General features: G+C 37.3%; 1 long non-coding RNA gene across 1 annotated transcript in view; it reads left to right on the forward strand.

Moving 5' to 3' along the window:
* The window catches only part of LOC141517527 (uncharacterized), a 95,833-nt gene that overhangs the window by 28,913 nt on the left and 42,040 nt on the right, over positions 1 to 24,880 (forward strand). The window contains exon 2 of the long non-coding RNA XR_012476891.1: positions 12,541 to 12,613. This is a non-coding gene — a long non-coding RNA (uncharacterized LOC141517527). The remainder of the gene's footprint in view (positions 1 to 12,540; positions 12,614 to 24,880) is intronic.

The raw sequence follows: 24,880 nt of genomic DNA on the forward strand, positions 1-24,880 counted from the left end.
CTATTGGACATCTCAAACTAGATATTCATCCCTTAGATATCTTAAATTCAACACGTCCAAAACAGAATATATCTCTTTCTTCTTTCCCCATTCTCTCTGTCTCTATAACGCTATCATTGCTTCCAGTCATCCAGACTTACAACCTTGTCATCTTTAACTCTTCTTTTGTATTTCACATATCCAATTTTTTTGCTAACCCCTTCATTTCTACCTTCATAGCAACTCTCATACACATTCCATTCTCTCAACTCAGGAGTGGTGCAGCAGATAGGTGACTATTCCTGGAGTCAGGAAGAATTGAGTTCAAAACAAGCTTCAGATGTTTGCTAGCTTGTGTGGTACTGGGCAAATCACTTAATCATTACATGCCTCAGTTTCCTCAACTGTAAAATGGAAAAAAATAACATCACATCTCTAATAATAAAATTTTTTATAACTTTAAGAATTTAGTGTATTCCTATAAATATTTTTATATTGCTGTTTGGTTAAAAGACTGCCATGTCATTCTATGTCATCATTATCTTAGATCTTTAGAAAGACTCAATATTTGAGACAATACCTAAATCTAGATGTCCTGGCTAACCCTCTGTTCTCTACATTCAGAGATTATCATAGTTCCCTAAGTGTCTTGAAAAACTTCTTCATGTTTTGAGAGATAGCAAGAGACACGGTAACAGAACTTCTAAGTAGTTATTAGGGTCACAACTCTGTTCTTTAGAATGTCAAGTTTATGTATGGATATAGGTTCTATATTGGATAAAAGAGGATATTTTAATGGAACAGAAGGGAGAGAAATTGCTTTGTAAAGAGAAGATATTCTTAAATCATATTTTAATTAATATAAGATTTATGGAATTATTCATGCCTCATTTCTAATTCTGATTATTAATGTCTGCATTCAAAATTGTTCAAATCCACTATACTTTGTTAGATTCTATTTGGGATGTTGTGGTTAGTTTTGGGAATCATGTTTTAGAAGGGATGTTGATGACCTGGAACACATTCAGAGGAAGGTGACTAGGATGACAAGGGGATCAGAGACTATGTCATATAAAAATTGTTTGAAAGAACTGAATATATTTATCTTTGAGAAGGAAAGACTCAGCTAGAGTTGGGGGACAGGTGGTTGGGGTCATGATCATTAACTTTCTCTTTGAAGGATTGTCCTGGAGAAGCAGGGATTTGTAGATGTATTTGGAATTCCTCCAGAGGAGAAAGGGACAGGGAGACAGATTTTGGCTCAAAATAAGAACTTATTAACAATTATATCTGCTTAATGATGGAATTAGATGCCTCAAGAAGTATTGAGTTCCCTATAATGAGTTCAAGAAGAGGTTGCCTTACTGATTGTTAGGCATACTGTGGAAGGGATTTATGCTTCATGTACTAAATGGTCACTGTGGTTCTTTTCAGGTCTATTACTATGATTTCAATTCTGAATTGCAATTCTATAATGATTGGAAAGAATTAGGCCAATGGATACCTTGTTTAGTGGGAGACAGATGGGAAAATGATGGCATGGTGCAACAAGAGGATTTAAAGATATGAACAGATCTCATATTAAGAAAACCTAATTTGAGTCTTCATGTCCAGAAACCAAAAGAGGTTAATTTTGATGTTCTCTAAGTTCTTTTCCAACTCTAAATACTTAAGATCCTAGGATTCAATTTGGAAAAATCTGGTTTAGTCTATATTATTTTGTCTCTATATTTGTCTATATATTAGTCAGCTACATGGTGTAAGGGTTTAGAGCACTGTGGGTTGAATCAGGAAGATTTGAGTTCAAATGTAAAATTAAGCACTTAGCTGAGTGACCCTGGACAAGTCACTTAATCTCTGTCTCAGTTTCATCATCTCTAAAATGAGAATGATCACATTTAGTTCCCATGGTTGTTGTGAGGACAAATGAGATAATAATAAAGTGTCTAGCATTGCACACTACATATGTTCAGTTGTTTCAATCACGTCTGACTTTTCATCACCCTATTTGAGGGTATCTTGGCAAATATACTGAAGTAGTTTGCAATTTCTTTCTCTGATTTTAGAGATGAGAAATTGAGACAAACAGGGTTAAATGACTTGCTCAGGGTCACACAGTTAATTAAGTGTCTGTGGCTAGATTTGACTCAGCAGGGTGAGTCATTCTGATACCAAGCTCAGTGTTCTATCCATTGCACCACCCAACCAGCCCAACTAGCATATACTATTTGTGCTATGTAAAGGTTATTTATTATTATTATTGTTATCTTAGAATAATAGAATTGAAGGGATTTTAGAAATTACACTATTCACCTTTCTTGCCCATGCAGAAATCATTTCAACAAGCAGATGGCCACCCAGTCTCTGATTGAACATTTCTAGAGTTGGGAACTTATATGGAGCAGTCCTATTTGTAGTTGGAATATCTCAACTATATTAGGAAAGTCTTCCTTCTAAAGATCAAGATATGCTTCTCTGTCACTTCCAGTTATTGGATTCTTAATGTTACAAATAGTATTTCATGATCTCTTTAAAAAGGCCAGAAATATGTAACTTAAAGTAGGACTTAATTTAAAATAAGATTTGATTTTTAAAAAAATAGATTCATTCAAAACATTTTAGGGATGTCCCTATTAAATTAATACTTAATGTAAGAATTCCAGGGCCTCATCAATGTGGTTATTTCCTCCAGTGATGCAGGTTTGTAACATCATCCATCCTACCCAGTCTCCAAAATTCTTTTCCATGTCTTCCCATCAGAGGATCCTCCTTGCTTTCATTTATTTATTTGTTTATTTATTAGGTTTTTGCAAGGCAAATGGGGTTAAGTGGCTTGCCCAAGGCCACACAGCTAGGTAATTATTAAGTGTCTGAGGTCAGATTTGAACTCAGGTACTCCTGACTCCAGGGCCTGTGCTCTATCCACTGCTCCACCTAGCCACCCCTCCTCCTTGCTTTTAGAGGATACTGTATAGGTCACTTGAATTTTCCATTTGCTTCTCTCTGACTTCTGCCATGTACTTAGCCCAACTTTTTGAGCCTATAGTATTTTGTTTGATGAAACCCTTTATTCCAATTCTTGGGAGTTTATTTGTGATGTGTTGCATCTTCTGAGGAATACTCATGCTCATTTTTAATTCTTTGGAGAATGCAGTGTTCTAGGACTCTTGGCCATAAAACAGCTTATTGAGCAGATCAGGGGCCCTGCTGTTCTGATTGGCAGTTGCTTCCATCACCTATTACTTCTAGGCCTAACTCCAGCCATGTTTCACTTCCCTCCCCACTATCTTCTCACTAGCTGCCTTGTTCCTGCATGTACCCTTCTGCCCAGAACCTCCCACCCATTTCCAGTTATTGAACCATAATCACATCAATTCTGTCATTGCTTCCAGAAAGGGTGTGTCAATCTACTCCTTCTTGTCTCCATTGCAATTTTCCAAACCAAAATACTCCTCCTTTGCCACTATGCCTCTGTATTTTTTGCTCCCCATATTAGAATACATATGCTTAGTTAGCATGATTGTTGGCATGTAGTGAAAATTTAGTAAATGCTTATTAATGATAAATAATAATATTAATACCTAGCATTTATATGATCCTTAAGGTTTGCAAAACACTTTATATCATTTGATCCTTACCATAAACTTGGGAGAAACCTGATCTTATCAATCCCATTTTATAGATAAGGAAATTGAGCCTGAGAGAGATTAATAATAATACTATCTGGCATTTATATAATCACTCTTATATCATTATATGTATTGTTTATTATGTGTAAAGTATTTTGCAAAGCACTTTGCAATTATTATTTCATTGTCCCTGTAAAGTAGGTGCTATTATTCTCATTTTATAGATGAGGAAACTGAGGCAAACTGAGGTTGTGACTTTGCCCAGAGTCATATAGCTAATAAGTGTTTGAGACTGAATTTGAACTCAGGTCTTTCTGACTCTAATTTCAGCATTCTTTTCTATCTATTATTGCCCTGCCTTTATTTGTTCATTTGTTTGTTTGTTCATTTATCACTCATACTAAATTATTTCTGTAGTGGTTAGAGGCATAGCATATCTATACTTTATTTTTTCTTCTCCATAGTGAAATATTGAGCTTTGCTGTGTATTTACAGAAAGATGCTCCCTCCCCACATGCATACCCTGCCCTGGCAGGATGTGATTTGAAGTGCTTGATTTGAAGTGAATAGTCCCTCTGCCTTCAAATTAATATCCTTTAATATCCCAAGAGCAATTATTCTAAAGCACCACTTTCATCATGTCATTCTCCTGGATGAGTATTTTTCAATGGCACTCCATCATGTACAGGATAAAATTCCAACTCCTTCAGCCTGGCATTCAAGGCCCTCTACAATCTGATTTTAGTCACAATCTATCTTTCCAGTGTCATCTGTCATTGTAAATCTACCTAACAACTCAGCCACACCCAAGAACTTGCATTTTCTAGAACCCTGTCTCTTGGGTCCTTCCTCTGACTTTTTTGCTTTGTCTCTCTGCCTAGAATGTCCTCCTCATCTCTGCTTATGGCCATTGCAACACAATGACATCCCTATGGTGCCTTCCCTGGTTCCTTCAGAGGGAAAAATCTCCACTTCGTCTGCATTCCTACATCACTCTGAACTTGTTTTCTGTAATTTTATATGGTACTTTGCATTACTGTCATTTATTGGAAACTTGTCTTCTTCCCCTTACTGGACTGTAACAGAATGGAAAGAGACCTTTATAGCAACTTATTGAAATGGTTAGAGCATTGGACTTTGAATCAGGAAAAGCTGGCTATGAATGCTTCCTCAGACTCCTGCTAGCTATATGATCTTGAACAAGTTGCTTCATCTCTATGAATCTCAGTTTTCCTGAATGTGAAATGAAAATAATAACACACACCTCAGAGGACTGTTGTGAGATAATGTAGGTAAAATATGAGAGAATGTTCTATAGAAGGTCATCTATTACTATCAAATCCAATTCCCTCACTTTATAGATGAGGCATCTATGGTTCAGAGAAGAGGATTGATTTACCTATTGTTTATGAAGGTAGTAACAGAGTCAGGATTAAAATCCAGGTCCTTTGATTCTAAAAATGAACAAACTTTAGTTTTTTAATTTCACCCACTGGTATATTTCCCTCTCCACACCATACCTGGAGGATGTATAAGTATTTTTCTTTTATCCCTTCAATGTACCAAGCACTATTCTGAAAAAAGTATTCTGTACAGATTTGCTGGCTGAAAACATTACAACTCCCCAGGTGATTCCAGTGACAGGAAAGTTTCTTAATCATACCTTTTTCATTCTGGTTCATTCAGTGCCTATGTCCTGCCATTTGTTATATAATCTGAGAAACCATAATGGCATATGGGAATATAGAAAATCCAGTCCTTTTTTGAACCAGAACTGAATCACTCATGTTGTTCTCTGGTGGCATCATATCTCAATTTCAGATAAAATTAAAACCTTTGGTGGGCTAGTCTTGTCAGCTGTTAAGTATTTGTTTAATACTCACTCTATAATATCACCTCTTTTTAGCAGGGAACATTGAAGTGGGAGTCAGAGGTCATGGATTCAAGTTGATACTACCCCTCTCTGGTTGTGTGACCTTGGACTACTCATTTCCTCTCTCTCTCTTTCTCTCTCTCTCTCTCTCTCTCTCTCTCTCTCTCTCTCTCTCTCTAGACCTCAGTTTGATTATATGTAAAAGGGGTATTTTATAGTTCCAACTTTTAATATTCCATATTATGATATTTTATTTATGATAGTCTTTTCTATTTCCAACAGTCTAAATTCTAAGGCCTCTATGTTAACTTAAAAAACATTCATCATTTACCTACAGTCAGTGAATGGACTGAAAATAGGCCAAAAGTTGGAAAATTTTGGTGATAGAGAGAGGAAGGGTTCAATCAGAACACTAAAGGATTGTTGACTGGAGAAAGAAAAAAACTCCTGGTATCTTGTCAAATGGTCACTCAAATACCAAATTCTCTTGAATGATTCTCTCTACCATTTTATCCATGGATACCTAAGCCTTTTTGGAATCTATTAATGTTGTACATAGCCCCTTATGATGATGGATTTGGTCCTTCTGATTGTAATAACAATTCATATCTTAAATTTCTATAGGCCATCTTGGTTTTCAACAAGTCTCTCTTCAGTAATTCAGTAAAGTGCAAAATACAATTACATTGTTATTATTATTATTATTATTCTTATATGAGGAAATTGAGATGGAGCAAGAATTTGAACTTCTGAAAGATCTGCTGTTTTCTAAAATTTGTGGGATTTTTTTTTGCCCTAGTGAGACTGATTTAAGAACAATAAGTGAAAATTGCAGAGGAAGATTTTGATGTGATTTTAGAAAAAAAAGTCTTTTTGTTTTTAGGTTTTTGCAAGGCAGTGGGGTTCAGTGGCTTGCCAAAGGCCACACAGCTAGGTAATTATTAGGTGTCTGAAGTCGAATTTGAACTCAGGTACTCCTGACTCCAGGGTCGGTGCTCTAGCCACTGCACCACTTAGCTGCCCCTGAAAAAATATCATGAGAATTTAAAACTGATCAAAAGTGGGAAGTAATGGTTCCTCTTCATTAGATGTCTTCAAGCAGGGGCTTGTACAAAATTTCTTTTTGGGTTGGTTGGGTTAGAGTCTTGCCTTCCAGTTCTGAAATTCTGGGATTGCGTGAGTCCCAGAGAATTGAAGTGATGTACCTGCCCCATTAGTATAGCTGAGTCTGAGGCTACTGACCTCATCGCCACAGTCCCATCCCTATATCTGTAGGAATTTTCCATGCTGTAGAAAGAGGATTTACAGAGATGAGGAAGATACTCCATCTCCCACCATACTTGCTTCAGGACTCACAGAAACCAGGGGAATTGACAATAAGGCAAGAGCACAGATGAGAAGGAATGGGCAGGGATCCAGGCATTTACAACCCTACCCACCTTGTGTTCCTTTTCCGTGTTTTGAATTCATTTCAGCACAATGGTGACCATGACAGCTAAGGATATTTTTTACCTCCTACTTTGTCTCTTAACCTTGGCACATTTAAAAATGCAAAAGGAAAAAAAAATATGCTTGTGTACAATAGAAGTTAGATTACATTCACCTGGAACAGGAGACAAGAGAAAAGGAATTTAATAATTCTGGCATCTTACCAACTGGGCATGAATACCCCAACTCATGCCAGGGGAAATGACCTTTTCAGCTGCTGAAGTGGAACAGGCCTAATGGAAAAAGCTCTCATCTTGTAACCAGGACTGATGAAATCATTTTCCCTATCTGGGTCTCAGTTTTCTCACCTGTGAAATGGTAACATTGTGACTAGCACTTCCTACTTTTTTGGGTTGTCCTGAGGGAGAACACTTCTGGAAATCACAAAGCATTACAGAAATGTGAGACATTCCAGTGATACATCCTTCTATGAAGACTCTCCCCACCTCAAGACTGGGATACTGAAGCTCTAGAGAGCTGTAAGTTGTGTATATTCATTTAGCACCCCGAGTCCTGTGTGTGATGTGATATTTAAAATCCTCATTTTATAGATAAGGGAACTGAAGCTCAGAGACCCTTGACTTAAGGACACACAGCCAATAAGTATCTGAGGCCAGATTTATATAGGTTTCAGGTCCAAAGGATGATAGATCGATGGGGGAAGGGACCTCAGGGACCATCTAGCCCAAATCTCTCATTCACCAGAGAGGTGAAATGACTTGTCTAGAGTCACCTAGCTATTGAGTATCACAACTGGACACTAATCCATTTCTTTTTATACTATACCACACGCCTATCAATGATTTGGTCCTCAGTGGCAAAGAGAAATCCCTGGACTAGATGTGATCCCCCTCTTTCTTAGAAAAACAGACCTCAGGATTATGCCCTCTTATGACCCTTAGTTCTGATATGAAAATCCTTCCTTCATGGAGGTAGAACTAGTAGCAAAAAAAAAGGAATGTGCTCACTTTAGAGGTGAGAGCTGATCATGGTAGAGTGGAAAGGTTCTTGGATTTGGATCAGAATGCTTGGGTTTGACCTCCCATTTTGCCACTTATTAGTTATGTGGTCTTGGGAGAGTTGTTTTATTTCTCTAGACCTCTGTTCCCAAGGGGTAGCTAGATGGCACTGTGGATTGAGCACTGGCATTGGAGTCAGGAGGATGGGAGTTGAAATCTAGGCTCAGACATTTATCAGCTGTGTGACCCTGGGCAAATAACTTAACCCTGATTGCCTTGCATCCAGGGTCATCTTCAGTTGTCCTGATTTATATCTGGCCACTGGACCCAGACGACTCTGGAGGAGAAAGTGAGGCTGGAGACTTAGCGCAGCACCCCCTCACTTAAATCCAATTCAGGTGCTTGTTATGTATCATCTCCCTGATATTATGGCTTTCTTCAAGAATGAAGGACAAACATTATTATTAAAATGTAGGAATTGAATCAACTGAGAACTGAGAACTTGTTTCAACTCCAAAATCCTATAAGAACCTGTATTCAAAAAGAAATTGAATGACCTTCTGCTAGTATTGCCCCAGCGGGGATTAACAGACTGGGTAGGAGGCAGACTATGAGATGTCCAAAGTCACTTTGACTTCTCTTATCCTATGATTCCATTAGTGACTGAAAACAATTAACAAAGAAGGCAGTATTATTTATCTTAGCTGGATCTGAAGCAGAAAGCTACTGGTAAAAAATTCTGTCCCACACCAACCTCTTTCCCGCAAACAAACCAATGTAGGGAAGGATAAGGGAGTTTGGACAGTTCTCATTGTTATTTATCAGATCTAATTGCCAAGGTCCAGCAAGAACCCTCAGAGGGCTGGTTTGTGCCCTCAGATACGGGAAATGAGAAAAATATGTCCAGGAGAGATCTTTATCTCTGGATTTTTGTGGGTGTGGTGAAGAGGAGGGTAGAGACTGAAGACTGACAGCCAATTTAGATGCAGACCTCAAGGCACTCCAGTAGACCTCTCTGCCCACATTTTTCAGATGGGGCTTGTTGGTGGAGCACCGCCTGAGTAACACTAATGGCTCCCCTCTCATTGATCTTCTTGTGTTTTTGTAGAACCTAGTTTGGGTTAATGAGTGTGCCATGGGACCAGGTGATTACCAGACCCCCAACAAAAGAAAATGGCCATAAAGAAAAGACTCAAAGCTGGAGTCTGGGTGGCTGGTTACTAAAAGTCCCATGGTTTATCGTCTCTCATAAACCATTATTTATTCTGCCCACCCTGCTTTCTTTCTCCAACCCCCACTAGTGATAACCAGGCATCATTTTCCTAGAGAGCTTTTCCTGGTTTCCACTGGGACCAACTCAGCTTGTGGTTATTTACTTCATGGGGGGATTCTCTAAAACTTCTTTCCCTGCCTTATGTCTCAGCAGTTGACCTAGCTTTGGGCATCATGGACTGTTTAAACAAATGGGGGGGGGGCAACGCAATGTAATATAGTTGTTTAAAGGTACCTTGGATCAATATCAGTCAGGAACACAATCCTGCTGTTGAATTCTAGTGCCAGGAGGGGTTTTACTACTTTAATAGTTTTATAGTAAAGGCAACTGAATGAAGGGGTGGAGAGGAGAATATATTCAATGAGAAACCAAACTCTTTTAAAGTCCATTATCAAATACAAAAATGCTGAATCCCGAAGTTTTCTATTTCTTTTAAACCATGACACTGTCAAGACCTGTAGAAATCTGATGAACCAGAGAGGAGATGTTTCATGGATCAGTCTCTGTTTCATCTTTGCAGAGTTGAGTCTGGTTTATTAGTGTTTACTGTACATATCCTAATCTTTCAGGAATTTGAAGCTAATTGTTCTTTCTTCCAAAGATGAGGGGACACTTTAGTAGGCAGCTCTGTTTCCCTTCTGGGTTAAAGACTGAATGTTTTTTTTAATCCAAAACTTTTTATTTTTTTATTTATTATATAAATATTTTATTTGTTTTCCAATTACATACAATAGAATTTTCTACCTATCATTTTTTGGTAAGGTTTTGAATTTTACACATTTTCTCCCACTCTCCCTTTCCCCCACAGAAGGCAGTCTGATTATCTTTACATTGTTTCCATGCTATACATTAAACAAAATTGAATGTGTTGAGAGAAAAATCATATCATTGAGGAAAAAATAATATATTAGAGATAGCAAAATTATGCAGTACATAAGACAACTTTTTTTTTAATTGAAGCTAATAATCTTTGGTCTTTGTTTAAACTCCACAGTTCATTCTCTGGATACAGATGGTATTCTTCATTGCAGAAATTCTAAAATTGTCCCTGATTATTGCAAGCCAATTAAGTTTGATTATCACCCCCATGTTGGTGTTGGGTGTACTAGGTTCTTCTGGTTCTGCTCATGTCGCTTAGCATCAGTTCATGCAAGTCTTTCCAGGCTTCTCTGAAATCTCATCCCTCCCAATTTCTAATAGAACAATAGTGTTGCATCACATACATATGCCTCAATTTGTTCAGCCATTCCCCAATTGATGGACATTCACTCGATTTCCAATTCTTTGTTACTACAAACACAGCTACTATGAATATTTTTGTACAAATGATGCTTTATCACCAAGATCAAAAGAAATGTATTGCTGGATCAAAGGGTATTCACATTTTATTGCCCTCTGGACAAATTGCTCTCCAGCTCCACCAACAATGTGTTGTGTCCCAGATTTCCCTTATCCCTTCCAACATTGATCATTGTCTTTTCTGGTCATATTGGCCAATCTGAGAGGTGTGAGATGATACCCCCCAAGATGCTTTAATTTGAATTTCTCTAACCAGTAATGACTTAGAGTGATTTTTCGTATGACAATGGATAGCTTTGATTTCCTCATCTGTAAATTGTCTTTGCATATCCTTTGACCATTTGTCAATCGAGGAATGGCTTTTTAAAAAAAATTTGTCTCAGTTCTCTATATATTTTATAAATGGGTCTTTTTGTCAGAAATATGAATTGTAAAAATTGTTTCCCAATTTACTACAAATTGATCTTGGTGACAGTGATTTTGTTTGTGCAAAAGCTTTTTAATTTAATGTAATCAAAATTATCCACTTTGTTTTTAATGATGTTCTCCATCTCTTCCTTGGTTATAAACTGCTTCCCTTCTTATAGATCTGACATTAAACTATTCCTTGATCTCCTAGTTATTTATAATATTGAAAGACTGAAAGTTTTTTGATTTCAAACAAAAGGAGACTTACTCTGAGAAACTCTGGAGAGTATAATTAGAACCAATGGGAAAACTCATCAGTCTTAGGGAAAAATTCCAAAGGACCTAGGTTTTGACTCCAGCTTTCCAGAGATATAGATCTCTCCTGGACATATTTTTCTGATTTTCTGTATCTGAGGGCACAGTCCAGCACTCTGAAAGTTCTTACTGGACCTTGGCAATTAGATCTGATAACACTGAGAACTGTTCAATTCCCTTATAACTTCCCTACATAGGTTTGTTTGCAGGAAAGAAGTTGGTGTGGTATGGTACTTTTTACCAGGAGACCTCTGCTTCAGATCGCTAAAGATAAATAATACTGCCTTCTTTCCTTGTTTTCAGCCACAATTGGATAAATCAGTTATGTGGGCATTTTTTTTGCAAGGCAAATGGGGTTAAGTGGCTTGCCCTAGGCCACACAGCTAGGTAATTATTAAGTGTCTGAGACCAGATTTGAACCCAGGTACTCCTGACTCCAAGGCCAGCGCTCTATCCACTGCACCACCTAGCCGCCACCTTATGTGGGCATTTGATCAGGTCCAAAGATCCCTTCTAACTCTAAAGACTATTACCTTACAATGGATTGGACTGTTACATGAGGTAGTGAGTTCTTCAAGTTCTTTGTAGTTATGGCTGGTATTATCTTCATTGAATGGATGAAGAGTCTGAAGCTAAGAGGTAATTTGCCCATGATGATAAAGGCTACTAAGTGGCAAGGTCATGAATCCTAGACTTCTGACTCCAAGTCCAGTGATTGAATGAATGAAAAATCTTTTTTTAAGCATTTATTGTATACAAGGCACTGTACTGTGTTCTGAGGATATAAATTGTATCACAGATCCAGACCTGGAATGAACCTCAGAGGTCAGCTAATTCAATTCTTTTATTTTTTTCAGTTTGGGAAACAGAAATCAAGGAACTTGTCTAGGTTTACAAAGATAGTAATTATCTAATGAAATATTTTAAACCAGGTCCTATGGTCAGGAGGCCAGTACTCATCTCATTGGGAGAAATTATCATATCTAGGGTAGGGGTGACTAGGAACCAAGTTTTGATCTGGGAAAATTCAGGGATAGTGATTTGACTTATAGAGGAAGACAGTTCTACAGTGCTATGGCTATTCTATAGTAAATGTTTGTTGAATTGAATTGAATTGAATGAAATAACCACAAATAGTATGAGATGAGAGACTGAGAAGCTACAAAAAAAACAGGCTAACAGGCAGAATTCAGGGACTTTGACACTTTGGGTCTGAGGACAATTTACCTGTAAACTGACCTATTTATGCTGTTAACTCAGTTGTCACAGGAAATGCTAGATGTTAAATTCCTCTCTCTTGAACTGTTTTTCCCATAGTGTGCCCCACGCTTTAGCTGAAGCCCATGGAACAGTACCAGAAGGTTTTGTTTATCGGATCAAGTCATGCTGTGTGAGTGTCAAAAAGAAGATTTAAAAATAATATATCCAAGTCCATTGGGAGAAAATGGAGCATTCTGGGGACAAAGTGAAAGGTGTGGGAAGGCTGCCCCCCTGGTCTGCTCCTGGGGGAGAATTGCAGACTCAGCTGTTTGGCCCTCTTCATGTTGGTACCCGCCCCTCCAGTGGCCTCATTCCCTTGCTTCTGGGGTCTATTCTTGTCCCTAAAAGCTTGGACTAAAAGCCAGGGGACAGATTGTATCCCATAAGCCATTATCCATATTCATTGTTTCCTAACTCCTTTATGTGATAAAATGGACCTGGAGTAAAAAAAAAAAACCTTTAGATTCTCAGAGTTATATCCCACCCTCAGTCACTTATAGGTATTCTTTATATTTATTCATCCAACAAACCTTTATTATATTGGGTGCAAAAGACTGTATGAGTGGTAAAACTATAAAAAGCTCTATTTCTAAACGGAGAGGTAAACTTTGTCTTGAGAAGGCAAAAAAGTGACTTCAGAAATTTACAACATTGCTCTAAGTTCAAGAAGGATATTTGTTTTAACTGTGCATGTGGGATTTTGCTGATAGTAGTGACCACAAACAAAATAATTCCAGACTTATACTCTTTTTTCCTTCCCTCCCTTCCTCCTTCTCTCCCTCCCTTCCTCCTTCCCTCCCTCCCTCCTTCCTTCCTGTTTTCCCTCCTTTCTCTCCTCCTCATTCTTTTCTCTTCCTCCTCTCTCCTCTCATTTCCTTTCATTCTCTCCTCCTTCTTTGTATCTACTTGGTCATCTTTGCCTTCTCTCTCTATCTTTCCCTTCTGCACTTCTCTTCTTTTAAATAATCTGAAATCTGTTTCTCTTTAATTTGTACTCTTTGTCCCAACTCTAATTTTGCTTGCATCAGTGATCGGCAAACTATTGTGGTGGACCAAAATTGGAATGATGTTTTCCCACCTAAACTTTGCCTATTGACTTTCCCAGTCATTCTCTGTTTTAAGTTAAATGCCACCTACTTGCTCTGTGAGGTTTTTTTTTCACCTTTAACAGAAAAGAGTTCTTTCCTTGTCTTTTTAAATTTTCTCCTTATTACTTACTTTATTCAGCTCAAATTTGTTTGTGTTGACTGCAGGTATCATAGATGCTACTAGTCCTCCATGTTATCATGACTTCCATGCCAAGGGAAGCCAGAGCAAACGGTCTGTTCCTCCTTCTCTCTTCTTCTTCCTTCCCCCAAGCATTTACCATTCAATAGTACACAAAACATCATGAGCAGAATTTCCAATAGCAAAGGAAGAATAATTTCTTAATCTGGTCCTTTGTTCTTTCCATCTCCATAATAAGTTAGATATCAGCTTTTCAAGAGAATTCTTTGCAGGTCAAGTTATCCAGTGATTATTTATAGATACACATAATGTTAGAGCTTGGAAAGGACCTTAAAGGTCCTCTCATTCAATGCCTTAATTTTCCATTTGAGAAAAATAGAGGGCCAGAGAAAGGAAAAGATTTCCCCCAGGTTACACACCTGTAATCACTGATATTTATATGGGTCTTTGAGGTTTGCAAAGTGCTTTGTGTGCATTGTCTCAATTGGGTCTCATAATACCTTTGAGAATTAGTCACACTTCAGGTCTTCTTTCCTGATTTTACAGGTGAGGAAACTGAGGCTCAAAAGAGACTTTGTGAATTGAATAAGGTCACATGGCTATTAATTATTAGCATTTGAATTTGAAACTAGATTTTTGTGACTCCCAGTCCAACATTTTATTCATTATGGTGTCTATATTTCACTGCCAAGGCTTCACTGTTATTTCCTGTCCAGGGAAGCCACCTGTTCTTCCTTTTCCTGCTCCTCTTCCTTCCCCCCAAGCATTTACCATTCAACACCACACAATACATCATGAACATCAATAGCAAAGGAAGTATAATTTTTTAATCTGGTCCTTTGTTCTTCCCATCTCTCTAATAAATAATTAGATATCAGCTTTCCAGGAGAGTCAAGACAAAGTGGGGAACAGAACTTGAACTGAAGTCCTCTATCTCCAGCATACTATCCACAACAATTGACCCCTGGATATGTTCTATGAAACTCCAAGGCCACTAGTAGAATGATACATTTGGGACTATTCTGTTCCCTGTCCTGAGCCAAAGAGTAAGAACTGGATCCATATGGTATCAGGGAAAGGGGGATTGTGCTTCCAAGTTTGGAGACTTGAAATCTCTCTCTAAAGCCTCAATATGATAGGCAGCCAAATAGGAGTGATGGAGTATGAGCAGAACAGGTGGCCACATACCTGGTGAGATTTGAAGGTCCCCTGTGACTAACATCATCTCCCATACTGGCCCTGACCTCATTTTTAAAGGTCAGACCTATAATTTAATTATCATAGAAAATTCCCTATGGAGAAAACTTCATTCATCAATACATCTTGGTAACCATTCTACAACTTAGAATATTGGAAGTGAGACTTGAGAGGCCAAGAAGTAACATGTCTAGAATCATAAAACCAGTAGGTGCCAGAGGCAAGACCTGAACACAGGTCTTTTTGATCTGGAGACTGCTTCTCTAATCATTATTTCATATTGTTTCTTAGTTCTGAATTAGAATCTAATATTTCTGACATCTAAATCCACTGGATTAAAGCATTGTCTTTAGAGGGACCTTTTAAAATGAAGCATTATCAACTTAGCATATAATGGGAAAAGAAAAATTGGGTGGACAGGAGGATAGGAAAGGAAGACCTTATAGGTATAAGAAGAAGAAGGGTAAAGAGAAAAAGGAAGGGAAGAAGAGGGGAATGATGGGGGCAGCTAGGTGGTGTAGTGGATAGAGCACTGGCCTTGGAGTCAGGAGTACCTGAGTTCAAATCCGGCCTCAGACACTTAATAATTACCTAGCCACTTAACCCCATTGCCTTGCAAAATAACTAAAAAAAAAGAAGAGGGGAATGATGAAGAGAAGGAAAGAAAGAATGGAAGTAAAAAGCAAATAAGCAGCAAAAGTAAGTATCAATAAGAGCAAAAAGGAGGGAAAAGACAGAAAGGAGAAAGGGAGGAAGAAAAATGGAGGAAGAGAGGAGAAAGAAATGGAGAGATGAGAAAATGGAGAGAAGGGTGAAAAATGAGAAAGAAGAAAAATCAAAACAGAAAAGGGGAGAAAGAAGCGAAAGAAGAAAAGGGAAGAAGGGAAAGGTAGGAGTGAGGGTCTGATTGATTGGAACTAGTTCAGTTTTGTGAATGTTTGGGTAGGACAATGCACAGCTCTCCACCTTTTATTATGTGGGATCCTAGTAGCTGCTGGATTATATAAATGATTGTTTTTGTGACTTTGGAGCTATCCAGGGAGTGATTGGTACTTCTGAAACCCATTGACCTGAGCAGATAATTGGGATGAAAATGTAAAACAAAATCCTCAAAATGCAAATTGTCTCAGACCCCTTTTCCTGTTTGCCTGGAATTCTTCCTGAGTTATTTCTGAACTTTCCTTCTTTTACTTTTTGACTGGACATAATAGGGTAAGAATCTCCTACTGCCACCTTGGATGATCAGGTCAGGAATTGAGAGCTAGAAAGGGCAAAGCCTTGATAGCTATATTTCTGAAGTCAATGACAAAATCACTTAGACAATGGAATAGTTGAACATATTGTAATAGTGGTTAAGTCCTAACCTTAAAGAAGTGGACCTACCTTTAAAAGGGCCTGGACTCTATAGGTTAATATTAGTCTTCTACTCACTTCCTTAAAGAACCTTATTCATAGGGGTAGTTAACTTTTTGGGGGTCACAGACCTCTTTGGCAGTCTTGTGAAGTATATGGATCCCTTACAAGAATAATGTTTTTAATCACATAAAATAAAATACATGTAATTATAAAGGAAACATTGAAACAATTTATCAAAATGTATTTAAAAAATTAAATTTATGGACCCCAGATTAAAAACCTCTACCTCAAAGCCTATGTAGCCAGGGCCCTGGGAGAGGATTTTTCTTCCTTTATTTCTCCTATTTTCAACTCTAAATTCAAGATTCTGCTTCTCATTCCTTTTTTATTGGAGCAAGAGGAGATGAAGTTGGGTCCAAGAAATCTAAGTCCTGATAATGAATTAATCTATCGGGTACTATAAGGTCCCACATTCCTGATTTTATTTAACACAGAACCTAGAGAATAGGTAAATGACTTGGAGAAAGTCATACAGCTTGTCCATGATGGAACTGAAAAACATCCTTGGCACTCAAGATCATGTTCAAACTCCAGGGCATGTTCTTTTGATTTTAGGAGATTTCCTTCAATGGACCTTCCAAAAAAAAATAATGACCTTGCTCATGTTTATCTGCCCCTTATTAAAACAAAGTGATTTAAATTCATTATCTCATTTGATCTTCACAACTTCTTTGTAAGGTAGTTAGTAAAAATTGTAGGAGATGTGAGGAATTAGAGAAGGAATAGAATAAAGGAAGGAGAGATCAGTTAGGAATCACTCTTGGAAAGAAGAGATGAAAGCATTGACTAAGGTGGATGCAGTGGGAATGGAAAGGAAGTGATGGAACTGAAGGGCATTTTGGAGGGACAGTTGATATGGCTTGACAGCTGATTAGATGTCAGAGTTGAGTGATTGAAAAAAAAACAGATGACTCTGAGAGAATAAAGTTTGGGTGCCTGGAAGAATAATGATGACAGTGAGAGCTACATGGGATTTGGGAAGAAGGTAAAGTTTTTTTTAATTGTTATTTGCTGGTTTGTTTTTGCTGAAGAGAAAAATAATCAGCAAGGTTTTGGTGAAATAGTAAGAAGAATGATAGATTAGGGGACAATGGTCCTGGGCTTAAATCCTGCCTCCACTCCTGAGGACCTGCAATGAACTTGGGGCTAATCTGTTTTCCTCTCTGGACCTTAATGTCCTCATCTGTAGAATGAACTGAACCAGCAGATCTCTGAGTTGTCTTCTTTCAATTTATAATTTTAGGAGCAATAGACTAGACAGTGAGTGACACCTGTGTCAGGTCTGTATAACCTTTGGTGACTCACTTAACTTTTTCTTAATTTTTTGGTGATTTAATTTTTTTATGCTTTATTTCCTTTCAGCCTCAATATTGTTGTCTGTAAAATAAGAGGGATTGAACTAGGTGATTTCTAAGTCTTTTTTAGCTCTAAATCCTCTGATACTAAGGGACAAGGTCAGAGTTACACAGATAGCTGATGAGAGAGCAAGGATAAGAATCTAGGGTCCAGCCCTTTCTGTGAGATCAAAATTTTGTTAAGTTGGGTGAGGTGGGTGGCTTAGGAGGAGGGAACAAGTTCACTTTCCTACCCCCACCCCTGGCTTCTCTGATGGAGAAGGCTGCAGATCAAACCCAAATAATAGCTCTAGTAATTATTGCTTTCCGATTTATGTCTCCTGAATTAACCATGTAGTCAGAAAGGAAGCAGCGGGGGAGTGAATTAAAATATCTAGGGCTTCGAGTCAACAATATTTGGTGGTAGATTACACATACTAATATGCATAATTTTCAAGTCCTTATCTGCCTTCCCCAGGCAGGTGACCTAGACTTATTAGCACACTTTATAACATTAAGCACCGTGTTGAGATTATGCTGCGTGACGTTCGTGGAATACAGATCTCCCCAGTATTTAGCCTTTGCCCCCTTAATGAACTGCATTTGACCTGATCTATCTCCAGCCTGGGTTAATCTTGGATTTGATAAGAAGGCAGGTAAATCTCCCCCCACCCCAACATGCACCCAATGGCTTAGGTTGTAGGAACAAAGAAGCAAAGCCCACCCAACACAAAAAACTAACAGCGAGAGGAGGGAAAGGCTAGCCCCACTTACAGACTGAGTGATTCCAGGCAATGGGACTAAGGCATGGGGCAGATGAATGTTGCTGGGCTGTTTAGGTCCCTCCAAATTGAAACAGCCAATAAAGGGATGAGCTATAGAAGACATAGAAATATACTCCTAAGGGACACAGGTGCAAGAGTGCCAAACTGGGAGGAAGGACTTCCTTGCTTCCTTACTTCCTCTAGACATAGTTCTACTGCTAAATTGTTGTTTGATCTTGGGAAAATCTTTTTTACTTCTCTGGGCCTCAGCTTTCCCATATGTAAAACAAAGACCTTAAACTAGATGATCTTTAAGGTTCCTTCTACCTCTGAATTTTCCTTAGATGATGCTTGTCCTTTTCTCTAAGAGGACCATGACATCAGGTGATGTCATGACAACCACATGAATTGGATTTGAGTGAGGGGGGCCTGTGCTAAGTCACCAGCTTCAGTTTCTCCTCCAGAGCCATCTGGGTCCAGTGGCCAGATATGAATCAGGATGACTGGAGATGGCCCTGAATGTGAGGCAATCAAGATAAGTGACTTGCCCAAGGTCACCTAGCTAGTAAGTGTTAAGGGTCTGAGACTGAATTTGAACTCACATCCTTCTGACTCCAAGGCCAGTGCTCTATCCACTGTAGCACCTACCTGCCCCATCCACTATCCTTAGATAGTATCAAGATATAAATTATCTAAATATATATGACACTTATATGTAATAGATGTACATATGAATATGAATAGACATATACATATGTACATGAATAGATGCACTCAGAGATACATACATAGTTATACACACATATATTTGAGGAAAGTTATAAGTATATAGGTTTTTATTACTCAATGGGTCTGGCAAAGGCTGAATATAAGAACTGATAGTTTCTTGCAAGTGACCGAGGTCTCTTCCCACTAATTTGCCCATCTTCCATCCCAAGGATCACATCTCTCCTCTCTCATCTCTGTACATCCTAAGAGATTCAAGATTCTCTTTTTGCCATAGCCTTACCTACCCTCTCAGCCTCAGTTTGAAACTTCTCTTCTGAAAAGCACCTTTACCATCATCTCGACCAGTGTCCCATGGGTTCTGCCCACAGAAATTCTTTGAGTGGCTTTCCCCCTGTTTATGGGCACTCAGCCTCTTAGTTTCCATCAGCTGCTACTTACTCCTCTCTGAATCAATACATCCAGAGTCAAACTCAAGGCTCTCTCCATTCTCTCTTCTTTTATGCAGAATCTTATTTTTATTTCTTAAATTGGGCTCATAATCTCTATAGTCTTTGGAGTCTATCTTTCTTTGGCTAGGTGCTTCATGCTGGAAAGAGTTAGAAAAATGGAGGTAATGATACTTTTAATATCTGATTCCTAGGGTTATGAGGAAAACATTTGCAAACCTTTCTTAAGGTGCTGTACAAAAGTAAATTTTCTGTTATGATTACCAGGGAGCTCTTTCTGCTCTGGACCTAGAATCTACTTCCCTATAAATTTTGCTCATTGATCTTAGTTAACAGAATTAAAATTAGGATGGGATCTGGAAATCATTCAGTCAAAATCCTCCATTATACAGATGAAGAAACTGAGGCCAGCAAGATCAACTGATTTATCCAAGAACTTAGAAATAATAACAACAATAATATTTACATAGTGCTTTAAAACTTGAAAAAATTGTAAATATCATCTTATTAGATCCCACAACAATATTGCGAAATAATGCTCTATTTTCCCCATTTTACATTTGAGGAAGCTGAAACAGACAGAAATTGAATGGTCTGTCCTGGATAAGTACCACTAGCAAATATCTAAGGTAAGATTTATTTTTATTTATTTTTATTTTTTGGTTTTTGCAAGGCGATGATGATAAGTGACTTTCCCAAGGTCACATAGGTAATTTTTAAGTGTCTGAGGCCACATTTGACTTAGGTTTCCTGACTCCACATGGTTGCCCCTAAGGTTAGATTTGAACCTAGATCTTCCTGACTCTTGGTTTACTGTATTACCTAGGTGCCTAATAAGTCATAGAGGTAGGTTTCAAACTATGGCCTTGTGATTCCCAAGACAATATTTTTTACCAATATCATTTGGATGCTTTACTCTACCTGAATGGGCCTGGAGCTACATAATATGAATTTAGCCTTGCAAACTCCATGTTCTAACCATCCTGGAATAATTGAAGTTCTTCCCATACAATGACCAATTTACTTTACATCTGCTGCCTGGAATGCTGTCCTTCCTCACTTTTCCCTCCTACAATCCTTGAATTCCTTCAACACAACTCAAATTTTACCTTTTCAGGAGACTTTTCCATTTCCCTTGTCTGTTTTTTTCCTTTTTCCCAGTAATGACTTCCCTTTGGAGGTTCCCCTACATCTACTTTCTATATATCTCATCAAGGTATGCAAAACTTGTCTATCTGTATGTCCCTAGTTAGATTGACAGATATCTTGTATCTATATGATATCTCTACTAAAATGTAAGTTCCCTGAGGGCAAGGAATATTTTCTCTTTTCTTGTTATCTCCTCTTCCCTGGCACAGTCTGGCAATAGATAAATAGGAAATTGATGTGTGCATTTTAATGAATGAATTTCTCCATTTCCATGTTAGAGCTCTTCATATGGATGATTATTGAGTAAAAGAGACGGAGCAGTACTTGGATACCAAGGAGATCTTGAAGAGAGCTAGTGGTCACACAAACAAAACACCCAGACAGGAGAGAGAGAATCCAACTGCATTAAATGTTGCAGAGAGGTTGAGAAATTTGAGGATTAAAAAAGGGGGGGGGAGGAATATACATTTCTATGGTGCCTGCTATGTTCTAGGTACTGCCCTAAGTATAATAATAAATATTGTCTCACTTAATCCCCACAACAACAATGCAAGTGGCACCAATCCTTGGTACCTTTGGAGAGATCTATTTCACTTGAGTGATAAGTCTGGAAACCAGACTGCGTAGAGTTGAGGAGAAGGGGTAGGGGAATAAATATTAATTGGTCACATGCTATGTATTAAATATTTTACAAATATTATTTCATTTGAAAAAGGAGAGAAAGTAAAGGTAATGATTATAGAGTCAGCCTCACCCCCCCTCAAATTTGTCTGTGAAGGAGAGGAGAGTTATAGAATGACAGATTGAGAGTATGAATATCTAGAGAAGGCTTTGTAAAGATGAGGAAGACTTGGGATATGTGTAGGACAATAGGAAATGAATCACAGAGACTGAAGATTACAGAGGGGATGCTTGTGTGGACAATCTTCTGGAGAAGATGGGAAGGAACAAAATCTAGGATAGATATAGATGAGCTGTCCTTGGCTAGAAAAATTGACTCTTCATTAGAGAATAGAATAAATGAGGAGGAAATAGGGAATAATACCAGAGTTTCAGGATATAAAAGGGACTAGAGAAAGCTCACAGGAATAATAGTAAAAATAGCTAACATTTATATAATGATTATTAAACTAAATAAAATGTCTATATTTTGTTAAACCCTTTATAAATATTATCTTATTTGAATCTCAAAAAACCCTGGGAGGCAGATTCTATTATCATCCCCATTTTACATATGAAGAAACCAAGGTAAACAGAGGTTAAGTGTTTTTGCTCAGGTTCATAGAAAAGTAAATTGTTTTTATTTTCTCAGTAAAATATGTAGTGAAAATCTCAGCCTAGAGGGTAGAAGGAGCAGCTTCAGTGAAGAAAGTCAATTAGAAATGAGTAATAAGATTACCCTGCTATGGAGGGGGCTCGGTTCAGATTAGCTAAAGTAAATTCATAAAGGATTCAGTAGTTCAATAGGAACAGAGAAGGTAGATTGGGAATAATATATACAGGATTAGGATTTGTAGGACAATGGAGCAAGGAGAGTAGAGGACACTGACAGAGTTGGACTAGTTAACTATAAGGTTTTTATTGTTCAGTTGTTTTTTAGTTGTGTCTGACTCTTCATGACCCTATTTGGAGTTTTCTTGGTAAAGATACCGGAGTAGTTTGCCATTTCCTTCTCCAGCTCATTTTACAGATGAAGGACTGAGGAAAAGAGGGTTAAGTGACTTGGGAAAAGAGGAAAGTAAAATTAGAGCAAGGGTGATGGCTCTGAAAAATCCTGGAGGGATTAGAGGTCACGGTGAAGACAAAGAACAAGTACAGTGGTTATTCAGTTCAATTATTTCTGATTTGTCCTTGTCTAGTCTGATTCATTATTCTACTTTTCTATTTTTTAACCAGTGCCAAATGGTTTTGATGATTACTGCTTTATAGATGTGGTGCTATTTCCATTTTTTCCTACTATTTTTCATTATTTCCTATGGTAGTCTAAATTCCTTGTTCTTCCAAATAAAATTCGTTATTATTTTATCTACCTCTGTAAAATATTGCATTGATAATTTGAATGGCTGAGCACTAAATCTGTAAATTAATTTCAATAGCTTTATCATTTTTATTAGATTGGCATGGCACAGCCAGCCAGCAACCCTGAATATCCCTCTAGCTATTTAAGTTGTTTTTTATTTCTTTAAGGCACATTTTGTAATTGGTTCTCTACAGGTATTGAATGTGTTTGGCAGATTGATTCCCAGAAATTTTATGCATTTTGTGGTTATTTTGAATGGGCTCTTCCTTTCTATTATTTCTTTCTTGATTTTGTTATTGCTAAACAGAAGATTGTTGATTTTTTGTGCATTTATTTTGATTATTTTGCTTAAGCTATCAATTGTTTCAATTGGTCTCCTTGACCATTCCCTAGTATTTTTAAAGTGAACCACCTTGTCATCTGCAAATAGTGATAAACTCGTTTTCTCTTTGCTTATTGTTGTCTTGAATTTCTTTCTTTTGTAATAGCCCTATCATTAGCATTTCTAGGCTAAAACCAAATAACAGTAAAGAGAAAGTATGATTGTTTTATTTTTGTACTTATTTGAAAAGCTTCTAGTATTTTCTTTTTGTATGTGATCATGGTTTTTGGCTTTAGATCGATGACTTTTTTTAAGGTTTTTGCAAGGCAAATGGGGTTAAGTGGCTTGCTCAAGGCCACACAGCTAGGTAATTATTAAGTGTCTGAGGTCAGACTTGAACTCAGGTACTCTTGACTCCAGGGATGGTGTTCTATCCACTGCACCATCTAGTGGCCCCTAGATGACTTTTAATATATGAACAAAAATATCCTTCTATGTATATACCTTATAAAATTTTTAGACTAAATGATTGTTGTATTTTTTAGATTAAATGATTGTTGTATTTTTTCAAAAACCTTTTTTTACATTTATTAATATAATCATGTGATTTTAAGTGGTTTTGTTTATGATAAGATTATGTAAATTATTTTCTTAGTGTTAAAACATCTTTATATCACTGGCATAAAATTAACTTTGTTATGGTGAATAAATTTTAGAATAATTGTTTTAGTCTTTTTTCCATCATTTTATTTAAAATTTTTGAATTACTATTCATTGATGTTGATCTATAGCTCTCTTTCTTTTCTTTATCCTTCTCTGTATTATATTTGTTTCATAAAAAGTAGTTAATAGGGGGTTTTCTTTTTCATTGTGAATAATTTGTGTAGCATAGGCATTAATTGTTCCTTAAAAGTTTAATAGAATTCTTTCATCTATCTAAGGAAGAGGTCTTTTTCTTTGGTAGTGTCTTTACAGTTTGCTCAATATCTTTTTTGGAGATTGGACTATTTAAAATCTCTATTAGTCATTTCTTTAAGTATAATATGTTTCTATATAATCTATTTTTTGAATTCCTATTTTATTTCTTTTTTGTATATTATTTCACTTTGTTCATTTTTATTTGGTTCATTTGATTTTTAGCTTTTTTTAATTCAGGGAAGATAAAAATTTATCAGTTCCATGGATCTTTTTTTTTCAAGAAGGATTTCATTTATTTTGAATTTTATATTTTTTCCCCTAATCTTGCTCCCCCCGCTAGAAGACAGTCTTTACGTTGTTTCCATGATATACATTGATCTAGGTTGAATGTGAGGAGAGAGAAATCATATCCTTAAGGAAGAAAAATGAAGTATAAGAGATAGCAAAATTACATAAGATAATGGGGCTTTTCCTAAATTAAATGTAATTTTTTGTCTTTGTTCAAACTCCACAATTCTTTCTCTGGATACAGATAGTATTCTTTGTTGCAGATAGCACAAAATTGACCCTGATTTTTGTACTGATGGAATGAACAAGTTCATCAAGGTTGATCATCACCCCCATGTTGCCTAGGGTCTACAATGTTTTTCTGGTTCTGCTCATCTTGCTCAGCATCAGTTTATGCAAATTCTTCCAGGCTTCCCTGAATTCCCATCCCTCTTGGTTTCTAATGACATACATATACCACAGTTTGTTAATCCATTCCTCAATTGTAGGACATTTAATTAATTTCCAATTATTTGCCACCACAAATGGGGCTGCTATCAATATTTTTGTACAAGTGATGTTTTTACCCCTTTTATAATCTCTTCAGG

Source organism: Macrotis lagotis, chromosome 1 (genome assembly GCF_037893015.1).
Source record: "Macrotis lagotis isolate mMagLag1 chromosome 1, bilby.v1.9.chrom.fasta, whole genome shotgun sequence".
NCBI classification, from domain to species: domain Eukaryota; kingdom Metazoa; phylum Chordata; class Mammalia; order Peramelemorphia; family Peramelidae; genus Macrotis; species Macrotis lagotis.